This window comes from Parus major, chromosome 5 (assembly GCF_001522545.3).
Source record: "Parus major isolate Abel chromosome 5, Parus_major1.1, whole genome shotgun sequence".
Classification (NCBI taxonomy): domain Eukaryota; kingdom Metazoa; phylum Chordata; class Aves; order Passeriformes; family Paridae; genus Parus; species Parus major.
In genome coordinates, this window is record NC_031774.1 from 59,565,547 (window position 1) to 59,579,725 (window position 14,179).

Sequence of the window (14,179 nt, forward strand, 5' to 3'; positions counted from 1 at the left end):
CATCCCATCCCATCCCATCCCATCCCATCCCATCCCAATCCCATCCCCATCCCAATCCCATCCCCATCCCCATCCCATGGCAGGGACACCTTCCCCTATCCCAGGTTTCTCCAAGCTCCAGCCTTGGACACTTCCAGGGATCTTGGGATTTCTCTGGGAAATTCACTCCAGTCCCTCCCCACCCTCTCAGCCAGGAATTCCCAAGATCCCATCCATCCCTCTGGCAGTGGGAAGCCATTCCCTGTGTCCTGTCCAAAGCCCCTCTCCAGCTTTCTGCACCCCTTGAAACAAATCCAACCCTTCCCAAGCTGTAATTACAGCCCAAAAGAGACAACATCCATGTCCTGGCCCTGTTCAACATCATCAGCATGAAATTAACGAGGAAGGACTCATTAACCTGTGGGCTCCAAGGCAGGAATCCCATTATCCAGGCACACTCGTGTGCCATTGAGTGAGGGAAATTCAGCCCTGAATTCCCTTGGGAATGCCATGAAACTCCTTCCAGTGCAGGCAGAGCTCAGCACGAGCTCCTGGGATAATGGCAAGAGCAGGAAATGTTGGGTGGTTTTCAGTTTCACTCTTGGGATTTTGCTGAGCTCTGATGGAGGGAGAGCTGGAGATTAATTGGGATCATGCTGGCACAGAGTGACCTGGAATCCAAGGGCTGCCATCACTCCAGCACCCTGGGAACACCCAAATTCCCCAAATGGGGTCAGGCAGGCTCTCTGCATCCATCACATCTCCAATCCTGGATCTGGAAGTTCCCATCCCTGTGGGATGTCCCTGCTAGGAAACACAACACCTGGAAAATCAACTTCCTTCTAAACACCACGCTCAAATATTTTGGCATTTTCCCCCCTGGATCTGAGGATCCTTTCTGGGGTGGCTGAAATGGGTAAAGAGGGGGTTGAAGGAGAGGAGGATGCTCCAGCAGCTCTGCTTGGCTTGAATCTCTTCCCTCTGAGGGTGGTGAGAGCCTGGCACAGGCTCCCCAGAAAAGCTGAGCCAAAAAGTGTCCAAAGCCAGGCTGGACAGGGCTTGGGGATAGGGGAAGGTGTCCCTGCCCACAAATTCCATGAAAAAATGCTGGCAAGAAAAGCCTGGACATGAAAATTTTGCTGCTGATTTTTGCAAGTTGGTCCCTAAGCTCCAAAAAACCCACCTGGTTTTTGTCTGTCTGCTGGAGGAAGAGGCTTTGGTCACCTCAGTGACATTTTTGTTCTGTCACTGGCAGCACCCAGCCCAAACAGGCACCAAAAATTGGGATTTAGTTGGGCAAAGAGCGAGGCACAGCCCTGAATGAGGCTGCTGAAGTCGTGTCTACTCATTCCAGCTTTGCCCAAACCTTCAGCAGATGTGGATGTGGAGCAGCTTGATGGGATGAGACTGAGGTTTAAAATGCTCTGAGCTAAAAGCCACCACTGCTCCTGGCCAAGGGACACCCAGCCCTCCTCCATCCCTGCCAATCCCACCCAGCTGCATCCCTGGATGTGTTTCCACACCAAATGGCACATCCAGCCCAAAGCAGCCCCTGAAAAAGGAGAATTTCTGGGTGCTGAGCTTCCATCCCATCCCTCCCCGCCAACCTGGGCTCCCCACAGCTGCCAGCTCTGCTTGCAGGACTAATTAAGCTTCGTTTGGCAGCTCCTCATCAGCCCAGCTGCTCCCTGCTTTGCACAGAGCTGAGCTGAGAGGATCCTGAAATCCTCGTGCCTGGTACAGGATCCATCACCAGCTCCAGCTCCAAACCCATGGGATCAGAGCTTAACCACCCCCAGCAGCTCTTTCTCCTCCCTTAGTTGGGTTTAACTCAAGGTCCGAGTGGGTGGAGATTGGAATTCTGCTAAATCTTTAAAAAAAATGTCATTTTCCCATCCCTGGAAGTGCCCAAGGCCAGGTTGGATGGAGCTTGGAGCCACCTGGGATGATGGAAGGTGTCCCTGTCCATGGCAAGGGGTGGAAAAAGATGAGCTTTAAATCCCTTCCAACCCAAACCACCCCACAATTTTATGATTTTTTATATTTATTTTATGATCTAACCCAAACTTTACGATTTTAAAATTTTAAAAATTCGATTTTAAATAGATAACATTTGAATAAATAATAAAACAAATAAAGCAGCATCCCCCACCTCAAAAAACTCCTTTTTGGGGTGAAAGCAGCAGCCTCTCTGCTCATTGCTTTCAAAAAAAAGTCGTATTTTCCATCCCTGATGCATTTTCCACTCAGCTCCAGCAAAGTGGGTGAATCCCACTGGGACAGGCAGGATTTTGGGGAGAGCAGGGACCAGGATGGTTCCTACCAGGCAGGGGGGGGGTTGGGTTCAGAAAATGGGGTTTTTTGGTCAGAAAAGGGTTTTTTTTGGTCCAGAAAATGTTTATTTTTTTTTGGTCCAGAAAAGGGTGGGGGTTTTTTGGTCCAGAAAATGTTTTTTGTTTGTTTTTTGGTGCAGAAAAGGGGTTTTTTTATGTTCAGAAAAGGGTTTTTTTGGTCCAGAAAAGGGGGTTTTTGGTCCAGAAAAGGGGTTTTTTTTGTTTGTTTTTTGTCCAGAAAAGGGGGAGTTTGGTCCAGAAAGGGGTTTTTTTTTTGGTGTAGAAAAGAGGAGTTTTTGGTCCAGAAAAGGGAGATTTTTGGTCCAAAAAGGGTTTTTTTATGTTCAGAAAAGGGGGTTTTTGGTCCAGAAAAGGGGGGGGTGGGTTTGGTCAGAAAAGAGTTTTTCGGTCCAGAAAAGGGGGGTTTTTTTGGGTTTTTTTGGTCCAGAAAAGGGGGAGTTTGGTCCAGAAAAGGGAGATTTTTGGTCAAAAAAAGGGGTTTTTTGTCCAGAAAAGGGTTTTTTTTTGTCAGAAAAGGGTTTTTTTTGGTCCAGAAAAGGTTTTTTTTTTGTCCAGGCTGGGTATTTCAATAGAGGGATTTGTCCCAAATCTCATTCACATTGGGATTTTTCCTTGTCCCAGCACTTCCCAAGAGCTGAGCCCATCCCAGCTCACTGAATCCCCACTGAGACAAGCAGGCTCTCCCAAAAATCGCCTTTTCCTCCCCCAAACCAGGCAGGATGCAGCATCCAGAGGGGATAACTGGGAATAAAACAGCTCCTGGAGCGTGGGAACCCCTTGTGAGGGGCTGGATGGCTTTGCCAGGCATCTTTTGCTAAAAGCCATGGCTAAAAATAGGTGGCTCAGCTGAAAGAAAGAAAAAAAAAATTGCTAAATTTATCCAGAAAAGTATAAAAATACAAGAGGCAAAATAGAAAATAGCAGAGCCACGTTTTCCAGGGGGTGGGAGATGGGACAGTCTCACTGATCCCAGCAGGAGTTACAGATCTGGCTGGGAATGGAGCCTTAATCCACCCAAATTCCACATGTTTCACTCCTTTCTCGAGGAGAGAAAATGGTCTGAGCTCAATTTGTGCCTTTTCTGGGGCAAAAAAAAACCCTTTAATCCTCAGTGCTGCTCCCAGCCCCTCTCCACAGGGATTTTATTCCCTTTCCCAGCCATTTTTTTTTAATCCTGGATGTCCAACCCAGTGTTTAAATCCCTGGGAAGCAGCTTGCAGGTCAGAGATGTGCTGGTAGATAAATAAATAAATCAATTAAAAGCCAACAGAGTGGGGAAAAAACACGAGCCAGTTTCCATGGAAACAGCTTCGTTATCCCGGCAGCATCCGATCCAACGGGAGAGGTGGGGCTGGGTTTCAGCCCCAATTATTGATCCCAGGATTATTTGGTTGGGAATGGGATTTTAAACCTCATCCCAAGCCCTGCCATGGGGACACCTCCCATTAATCCCAGCCTCTCCAAGCCCTGCCCAAGGATGGGAATTCTCAAGGCAAGGCAAAGCTTGGGTTTTTTCCTCTTCCCCAGTTATCCCGGGGTGACTTCCCGATGTTTGCATCCCCGCTTTGGGTTTTTAAGGAAGCGGGATTGGCTCTGCCAGGGATGGGGATGTGCCCTTCACCCACCTCCAGCCTGGAATTCCTGCTCTGTCCCTTTTCCCTGGAGCAATCCCTGCCCCCTGGGCATCTCTTGCAGCTCTTTGTTCCCTCTCTGAGCCCCAAAAGCTCAAACTGAAGTAAACAGGAACCCAGCTCCACTTCCTTTTTTTGTTTTTAGGGTTTTTGTGGGTTTGTTGTTTTTTTTTTAACCAGATTGTTCAGGTGAAGGATCTGAGATATCTGCTCTGCTTCCTCCTGCCAGCATTCCTACACCCTAAATCCCAAGATTTTGTCTCTCTCCATCCCAGTGGCACAGGGAGGGAGCACAGATCTGCTCCAGGCTTGGAAAAAAAGGGTCCAGAACCATGGGAATGCCACCAGGGAATGTGCTGGTGATGGAGCAAACACCCAGCCTGCTCCAGGCTCGTTATTTTGGGGGAAAATCCTGAGAAAAAAGGTGTTGGAGCAGAAGGGATAATCCCAGTGGTGGGAGCAGATCAGGCTCTGGGTGTTCCCTCACCTTGGGGGAATAAGGATGCCCAAATTCTGAGGAATAACATTCCCAGATACCAGGGAACAAGAATGGCCAAATATTGAGGAATACCCAACTACTGGGGAATTCAAGGATGCCCAAAAATGCCCAAATAAAGGGCAAATAAGGAATTCCCAGGTGCCCAAATACTGAGAAATAAGGATGCTCATAAAGAGGGGAAAAAGAATTCCTCAATATTTGGGGAATAAGATTGCCCAAATCCTGAGGAATAAGGATGTCCAGATTTTAGGGAATGAGGATGTCCAGATTTTAGGGAATGAGGGTGCCCAAATTTTGGGGAATGAGGGTGCCCCAGATACTGGAAAATAAAGATGCTCAAATGATGAGGAATAAGGATGTCCAAATTCTGGGGAATAAGAATTCCCAAATATTGGGAAATTCAAGGCTGCCCAAATCCTGAGGGATAAGAAAGGCCACACAGAGGGAAATACGGATTCCCAGATATTTGGGAAGTAAAGATGCCCAAATTCTTGGGAACAAGGATGTCCAGATCTCGAGGAATAATAAGAATGTTCAAATTCTGGAGGATAAGGACATCCAAATACCAGGGAATGAGGATGTCTGGATTTTGGGGAATAGAGATGCTCCAGGTACTGGAAAATAAAGATGCTCAAATCATGAGGAATAAGGAAGTCCAAATTTTGGGGAATGAGGATGTCCAAATACCAATGAGGGTGCCCTAGATACTGGAAAATAAAGATGCTCAAATGATGAGGAATAAGGATATCCAGATTTTTGGGAATAAGGATGCCCAGATTTTTGGGAATGAGGATGCCCAGATTTTTGGGAATAAGGATGCCCAGATTTTTGGGATTAAGGATGCCCAGATTTTTGGGATTAAGGATGCCCAGATTTTTGGGAATGAGGATGCCCAGATTTTTGGGAATAAGGATGCCCAGATTTTTGGGAATAAGGATGCCCAGATTTTTGGGAATGAGGATGCCCAGATTTTTGGGAATAAGGATGCCCAGATTTTTGGGAATGAGGATGCCCAGATTTTTGGGAATAAGGATGCCCAGATTTTTGGGATTAAGGATGCCCAGATTTTGGGGAATGAGGATGCCCAGATTTTGGGGAGCAAGGCTGGCATCTCCTCGTGCTGTGACCCACAAGGGAAGGGGCCAGGGCTGTCACACCCCAGCAGGACACACATCCTGTCACACCATCTCCAGCTCTGAGCCTCCAGCAGGGCTCAGCTGCACCGAAAATGAAAATGCTTTAAGGTTTAATTGGGTTTTTTTTTGGGGGTTGGGTTGGGTTTTTAAGGTTTAATAAAATGTTAAACAACACCCAGAGGTCAGCGGGGGACTGGAGTGGAGGAGAGGAGCTCCAGAAATTCCCCAAAATTCACAGATGGATCTCCAGCACGTGGATCACAGAATTCCAGACTGCTCATCCCATTCCAAGGGATCTTCCACGATCCCAGGTTGTTCATCCAGCCTGGAACTGAACATTTCCAGGGGTTGGGCATCCCCACCCTCCCAGCCAGGAATTCCTTCCTCATCTGCTCATCCAGCTCTCAAATCCTGACCCTTAATTAAGCAGCCAAGAGCTATTATTTCATGTTAATTAACATATCCAGCCATGGGTTTTGGTTTTTAGCATCCTGCTCTCGAGTATTGGCCATGGTCAAGATGAAGATCCTGATGGGGAGATGGGAAATGAGGATTGGAAGGTGAAGGGAGAGCTGCAAATGGAATTGTTTCTCCCAGCATCACATTCCCAAGAGGATTTGGAAAGGGACAAACCCGCCCTGAGCCTCACACAAATCACCCCAAATTCAAGGCTGGGGATTGGTTTTGGCTCCAGAATCTCAGGGATCTTCTCCATCCTCAAGGATTCTGTGATTTACCAATCCCTGCTCGCTGGCGTGGGGACAAAGCCACCCCAGAGGAACAAGACATTGCCCTGATTTGGTTAAAAAAATCCCATTTTAGGGGCACCCTCCATGTGAGCACAGGAAATGGGGAAAGAAAATCCACAGAAAATGTGGATTTTGCCAGGGTTTGTGCCAGGCCCACCCCTCTGCAAAGCAGTTTTCAGCTCAAATAAATCCCAAATCCCTTTTTTTTTTGGCTAGAGCCTCACCTTTTTCCCCAGAAAAAAAAACCAAAAACCCTCCCACAAAGCCTTGGGCTGCAGAAATCCTCGTGATGAGAAATCATCCCCCGATGATTTCACCCCTATCAAACCTTTATTAGAATTTTATTTTAAGTAACACTCACAGGGAGCCCAATGACCCTTCCCAGCCTCTGGGAATCACCCAGCAAATTACATCAGCAGAGAAACAACCCCGTTAAACAGCCCCAATAATCTGAGCCCCTCCCCCAGGAATTACCTGAGACTGCTTTAATTAGGTATCCACGGTGCAAAAGAATTAATTAATTGGTGATAAGCACCTGAACCACATTACTCATAAGGCTCTATTTCAAGCTTCAAATACAGCAAACAGGTCACAGCCCAGCTGAGAGTGCAGGCAGAATTCCCAAAGCTGCTGCCTGGAATTTCTCTTCCCATCCTTGTGGTGGAAGGAACGAGGCTGAAAATTTATTTTTTATATTTTTTTTTTTCCTGTATTAATTTTCATCCCATCCTTGGAAGTGTTGAAGGCCAGGTTGGACAGGGTTTGGAGCAATTTGGGATAGAGGGGATTGTCCCTGCCTGTGGCAAGGATGATTTCAAGGTCTCCTCTGAGCCAAACCATTCAGGGATTCGATTTTTTTTCCCAGTTTTTTTTCCCCAGCATCCAGAGCTGGTGCCCTCAGAGCCACTCCAATAGTGGCTGCAGCACGTGGAGATGGGAGTTGTGACAATTTTGGGGGATTTGGTGTGTTTCAGGCGTGGGTTTTGGGGTAAAACCCCGTTATCTTGGGGCTGTGAGGGTTTCACATCCCTGAGACATCTGCTGAGGGCCCCATCCCAATGTGCAGGTGGAGGAGCCACATGGAACGGGGGAGGGCTTAGCAGGTTTCTGAGGGGAAAAAAACCATGAAAAGGAGAGGAAAAAAATGTTTAAAAGAAGGGGAAAAAAGAGAAATAAAAAGAGGGAAAAGAGAGGGGAAAAAAAAAAAAGCAAGAAAGGAGGGGAAAAAGGGGGGAAAATTCCCTGTGCATTCTGTATTTCCACAATCCATAACTTTGAAAAGGAATTTCACGTGGCTCGTGCTGGCTGTGACATTTCCCAGCCTGGGGCTGTGAGGGGGGGTTCTCCAAAGCAATGGGGATGAGGGCAGGGATGCAGGAAGGGATGGAGAAAGAGGTGTGGGCAGGGATGCAGGTCAGGATCAGGACAGGGATGTGAGCAGGATTTGGGCAGGGATGAACACAGGGATGTGAGCAGGGACACAGGCAGGGATGTGAGCAGGATTTGGGCAGGGATGTGAGCAGGATTTGGGCAGGGATGCAGGCAGGGATGTGTGTGGGAATCAAGGCAGGGATGCATGTGAGGATCAGGGCAGGGATGCAGGAACTGATGCAGGCAGGGATGTGTGTGGGGATGCAGGAGCTGATGCAGGCAGGGATTCACACAGGGATGTGTGTGGGAATGTGCAGGGATGCAGGTGAGGATCTGGGCAGGGATGTGAGCAGGATTTGGGCAGGGATACACACAGGGATGCAGGAACTGATGGAGGCAGGGATGTGTGGGGATCTGGGCAGGGATGTGGGCAGGGATGTGGATAAAATTTGGGCAGGGATGCACACAGGGATGTGAGCAGGGATTTGGGAAGGGATGCAGGCAGGGATGCAGGCAGGGATGCAGGAGCTGATGCGGGCAGGGCTGGAGCCCTGGCAGGAGCTGATGCAGGAGCTGATGCAGGAGCTGATGCAGGAGCTGATGCAGGAGCTGATGCAGGAGCTGATGCAGGCAGGGATGCAGGCAGGGATGCAGGAGCTGATGCAGGCAGGGATGCAGGAGCTGATGCAGGAGCTGATGCAGGCAGGGCTGGAGCCCTGGCACAGCCCAAACCGGGTTATTTGGGCGGGCTGACAGAAGTAGGTTGTTGGTGCTGCCGCTCCCAGCTCGGTCGCCGGGCTGACCCACATTATCATCCCAATTAAATTTCACTCCATGCCCCAGCACTGCTGCCTCTCTCCCCTGTGCCCTGCTGCATTCCAGGCTAAAGTAGGCCCTGGCTCCGAGCACAGCTGGCCCTGCCCGAGGAGAGAGGAGGGGAGAGGAGAGCAGGGCACGGCTGGCGTGGCAGAACTGGGGCAGGAGCGAGTTCAGGTGTGCTCAGAGCTCCCCTTTGCTCCAGGCCTGACCCTCCCACATCCCCCTGACCTCCTGCCAAACAGCAAAATTGCCTTTTCCCTCCCCAGCTGCTCCCTCGGAGCTTTTCCCACACCATCCCTTGGATGGTTTCCATCCTCCCCCGCCCTCATCGCTTACTGACCTCCTCACAACACCTCACCTTTCCTACAGAGCCCCTAAATCCCTGAACTGGCTCCTTTTCCTCTCCCAAAACCCTGGCAAAGCATCCCTGCCACGCTTCCTGCTGAGTCAAGGGCCCTGCTTTTCCCACCATGCCGGCTGTGGGATGACACACGCCGGGAATACGCAGGCGGCAGCAGAAGCCGCCAGCCTGGGCGGTGCTTTTACACTCACAAGGCAAAAAAGAAATTAAAAAAAATTACAAAGGATGAAAATTTGAGGCTGCAAAGCCTGGATTAAGCAGCACAAGGCAGCTGGATTCCCTCCCTTCCCAGCACGGATCCCTCACGTGCTTCGTTTATCCCTTTCCGTGTCCACTCCCGGAGCTTTAATCCTCCTGGAATCGCTGCCTTTGCACCACGAGCTGCTTTCCCCAGGGTTAAACACCTTTCCCTGCTCCTGGGAAACCTCACTTTCTGTGGTTTTCTGTGTTTTTCCTGAGCTGTGAAGTCACTGGAAGCAGCTGCTCCTCAGCTCCAGGCAGGATGAAGGAGCAGCGTGGATTCCAAACCAGCCTAACTTTCACATCATTTAATAGAAACACTTACACAGGGCTTAGATTTTTAGGCTTAAAAAATAATAATCAGCACCTCCCTTATTTGCTGCTTATTCCTCTCCTTAAGCCTGGCTCACTGCATTAAAGTAATCCTTTTATTCCCTTTATTCCCCATTTTTATTCACAGTGTGCAGGGAGGGAGGAGGAGGGAGAGTTTCCCCTCCCCACTGGCATCAAGTGGGAAGTGAGGGAAGCACCAGAGCAAGGATGTGAGGCTGAGCAATTCTCTGAAATCAGCTGATAAATAATGCAAGGGATTGTGACAGGGCCAGGGCTGCACAAACACCACCACGTCTCCAGGAGATCAAAAATCCAAGGGATGCAGCACAGGCAGACTTGAAGAATTGAAGCCAAGGCCCTTCCCAACACCCAGAGCTGTCCCAGGGGGACGCTGGAGCTCTGTCCCCACCGTGTCCCTGCCCCTTTGCCAAGGTTCTACACCAGGAATCCACCAGGCCTGGGCAAGGTTTGGTGTTTCCCAAGGTGGGGAAGCTGGATCAGAGCTGCTCCAGCAGCAGCCACGGGCCTGGAGGTTGATCAGGAAAGGTTCAGGGGGCTCTGATGGTCGGTGCCCAGCTACAAACCCCAAACTGCTGCAGAACCAGTGGAGAAGACCTGGAGCATGGAGCAGACCTGGCCATGTTCCTGCAGGACATCCTGGGGACCCACGTGTGACAGCCATGGGGACAGCTCTGAGCTGCCCTGAGTGATGGGTGAGAGCACATTCCCAATTCCCAATCTCCCATCCATCCCTGCCCTCTGGCACTGGGAGCCATTCCCTGTGTCCTGTCCCTCCATCCCTTGTCCCCAGTCCCTCTCCAGCTCTCCTGGAGCCCCTTCAGGCCCTGCAAGGGGCTCTGAGCTCTCCCTGGATCCTTCTCCTCTCCAGAAGAACATTCCCTGTGGCCTCCTCTGGATCCCGAGCCCTGGGAATTTTCCCTGTCCTCAGGAGGCTCAGACCAAGCCCTGCCTGTTTCTCCCGAGGTTTCCCTGCAGACAGAACAAAGCCCTGACAGGGACAGACATCCCAGGCTGGCACTGTCCTGGTACCCCCAGAACCAGTGGGATTGTGAAGACATTTCCCCTGACTCTCAACACCTTCTTTATCCTCCTTCCCTCCCTTCCCTGCTCCAGAGCAAATCCAAAGGCTCCAAGGAGGGACCAAATCCAAAGGCTCCAAGGAGGGACCAAATCCAAAGGCTCCAAGGAGGGACCAAATCAACTCTGAGTGCCTCACATCAGCTGACAGCCGGTGCCTTCTTACCCAAAATGACCCCAAAACACGGTTCCTCCAAACCCACAGCTCCTGCAACACCAATTCCCAGCTTCAGGGGGGATTTTAACACAACTGAAGCCTGAAGAATCCTTCCAGCATCCCTTCAGAATTCCCCTTAAGGGGATGACAGGCTGGGGCTGTTGGACACCTGGCTGTGCTCCCTGGGCCATCCCAGGGGGAATTCTGCAACAGCTGAAATGTTCCTGAGCTTCATCCAGCTCCTGGTGTCTCCTGTGGGACACAGCTCAGGGTCCAGGATCACAGATCCAGGAGGAAACTCCTCCACATCCCTGCAGACACCGCCTGGCCCCGGGGAGCCACCAGGGTGGTGGCTTTTCCCTGGCTGCAGGGGCTCAGCACCACGTCTGCTCCCTGGGAAAGGGACCAGGAGGAGAAATTATTAAAATTATTAAAATGGAATTCCAGGCTCTGCCCAGGGTGGAGTTCCCAGCCCTGGATGGGTTTAAAAGCCTCGTGGATGTGGCACTTGGGGATGTGGGTGGGAATGGTTGGACTTGAAGAATTTTCTCGAGGGTTTTTCCAACCGAAGCAGTTCCAGGGTTCTAAGCCTGAAGTCTCCTGGCACAGCAGCAGCGACAGGAGAGACACAAAACCCGACCTTAATGACCTTAATGACCGTAATTAGCGCAGGAACGCAGCCCGGCAGTGTCACCCTTCTCTGGGAGGTGCCAGCCTTGGGAACAGCTCCAGCTCCTCCAAGCCAGGCAGGTGCAGGAGAGGAGAGGGATCCTCAGCTGGGATTTACCCTGGGAATGTGCCAGGATTGGGTTTGTGTCGCTGCTGAGGGTGGCACAGGGCACCGATGTCCCCGTGAGCTCTGAGGGAGCAGCACACTGACCCCAGCAGCGTCCCTGCCTCCTCCTTCAAGGCTGGAAATGCCTTAAAAACCCCCAAAACTGGTGCCAGGGATGGGCACAAGGAAAGGAGGAAGCAGCCAGGCTTTGGGGCTGGGATTGATCCCCCTGGACAGAGGATGCAGCGGGGGGAAGGATGCTGAAAGCAGGAACACCGAGGAGTTTGCACTGGGAATATCCCACGCTCTGCCAAGGAAATTTTTCCCCTTTGGAGGGATCAGGGATTCCTGATGAGCTCCAAGGTGTCTCACACAGCTCCCTCTTGCATCCAGGGGCTTTCCAGCCAGGAAAGCTGTTCCCAGGGATGGACAGAGCCAGCTTTCCTCCCCAAAGCCCTGGGGAGAGCAAGAGAGGGCAGGAAGATAAACCTGTTAAACCGAGACATCAGCTCAGCCAAAGGAGCTTTTCCAGCGGCTCCTGGATTGGGAAGCACCCCTGGAAGGACCAACCTGCAGCTCAGGAATCTCCACGGGAGCCTCACCCACAGCACACAACTCCAACCACATCCAGCAGCAGCGGAGCTTCCCTTGGATCAGCTAATTAACCGGGGTTCTAACGAGGATGATGATGACAACAGGGGGAGGAAACTGCCGAGTGAAAAGCCAGGGAAGGACGAGATAAGGTGAAAATTAATTGTGTTTGGGAGGATAAGCAGGTCCTGGTGCAGCTGATTCCCAGGAATTATCCAGGGTGTCTCAGCTGGTTTTTCAAGGCTTGGTCCAATGTTGTTTCAGAAGGGATTTTTATTCCCACTGATCTTTGGAACGCGGTAGATGAGTGATTTCAGGCTCCAGGCTGCATCCCTGCCCATCCCAGATGGTCTCTTCCATCCCTTCCAGCCCTGGCCACAACGATTCCATGATTCCCTGATCCTGGATCCAGCTGCATCCCCGCCCGCCAAGCGCCGCGATTCCCTCGCGCATCCCTAATCAAAGGCGTCATTAATTAATCACTGCCCTGATCCAACATCCCCACCCCACCAGCGCCATGCCAGCCACTCTGGATGGGGTTTGGAGCAAGCCTGGCTTCTCCACGGAGCCAAATCCGTGTTCTCCTGGCAGCTGGATCCTGTCCTTCCCAGCTCAGAGGAGCCGATTCTCCCGCAGCCATCCCGAGCTTCCCCACGAGCAGCAGGGCCAGGAGATCCCCCCTGGCCATTCCCCCCGGGATTTTGGGTGGAAAAGCGCTCCTGTGCCCCCAAGGGAGTGAGTTTGGGGTGCATGTGGCACCCAGAAGGAAAAAATGCACGTGGAAAGAGGGGCTGGAGGCGAGCAGGGAATAAAACCGTGAGAGGACAAACAAAAAATTCCGTGGTCAGCGGACCAGGATGCACCCACAGCTTATTCCATGGAATGGGCTCCATCTCCCCCATCCCTCCTTCCCACCAAGAGGCGGAGCCCAGACAGGGAGAACAACGAGAAAAGAGCCTGAAAAGCACGAAAAACTGAAAATCCAAGCTAATCCCTCAGCTCGTTCCTCCTGCTCCCGTGCTGGCTGTGAGCACACACGGACACATCCCATTTTCCCATCCCATTTTTTTCCCATCCCATTTTTTTCCCATTTTCCCATCCCGTTTTCCCATCCCGTTTTCCCATCCCATTTTTTTCCCATCCCATTTCCCCATCCCATTTTTTTCCCATCCCATTTCCCCATCCCATTTTTTTCCCATCCCATTTCCCCATTCCATTTTTTTCCCATCCCATTTTTTTCCCATCCCATTTTTTCCTATTTTCCCCATCCCATTTTCCCCATCCCATTTTCCCACCCTGCTTTCCCACCCCGCTCCAGGCACAGGAATGAGACCCTTGGAGAAGTCACACCGAGAATTGTTGCCACTCGTGCCTCAAATGATGTTTTTTCCCAGGGTGAGCCCCCAAACCCCAGCCCAAAACGGGGCAACCCAGCGGGAGGGAGCAGCTCCCGATCCCGGGAGAGCCCGCCTGGAGCATCCCGGCCGGGATGGAGAGGGAAAACCGCCCCTGGCAGCGTTTTTTGGGGACACGGGGGGTCCGTGGGGCTCCAGCACCGTCTCTCCAGCCCTAATTACTATGGAAACAGGCAGAGCCGGCTCCTGGCTGTCCTCCTCCGGTGACTCACCGGGATTCGGGAGCCCCTGGAATTCCAGCGGGGCTGCCAGGTGGGATGGCACTGCCCACCCCGGGAAAATCGCGTTTTTATTGCATTTTCCACTTGGCACGGGGTGGCAAAGCAGCAGGAGGGCTTGGGGGATTAGTAATAATAATAATAATAATAATAATAATAATTATAAATAGAGCTTCTTCACCAGCTCACAGCCATCAATCCACGGGAATCCCTCTGGAATTGTCCACTCCTCATCTTGAGAACCTCCCCCTGCCATGAAGCAGCCTCAGTTATCATCTCCCCCAAATCCAAAATGTGCCCCACGAAGCCACCACCAGCTCATGGCTGCAAGGAGAAAAAAACCCCTGGGATCCTTCAGGCTGGTGCATTTTCCACTGGGATCAGAGCTGGCAGCTCCCAGGGAAACTGGGAGAGAGGATGGGCTGTGTGAGGAGCACAGGTTCCCTCCCAAGA

General features: G+C 51.3%; 1 protein-coding gene across 2 annotated transcripts in view; it reads right to left on the minus strand.

Moving 5' to 3' along the window:
• Window positions 1-14,179, minus strand: part of GNG2 (G protein subunit gamma 2) — a 21,558-nt gene that overhangs the window by 4,446 nt on the left and 2,933 nt on the right. Inside the window, exon 1 of one of the 2 annotated variants that reach the window (XM_015632267.3) lies at window positions 3,959-4,063. The exons of the other annotated variant lie outside the window; for it this stretch is intronic. The gene's annotated coding sequence lies outside the window, so the exon portion shown is untranslated. Of the gene's footprint in view, window positions 1-3,958; window positions 4,064-14,179 lie in introns of those variants that run through there. 2 annotated transcript variants of the gene reach the window in all.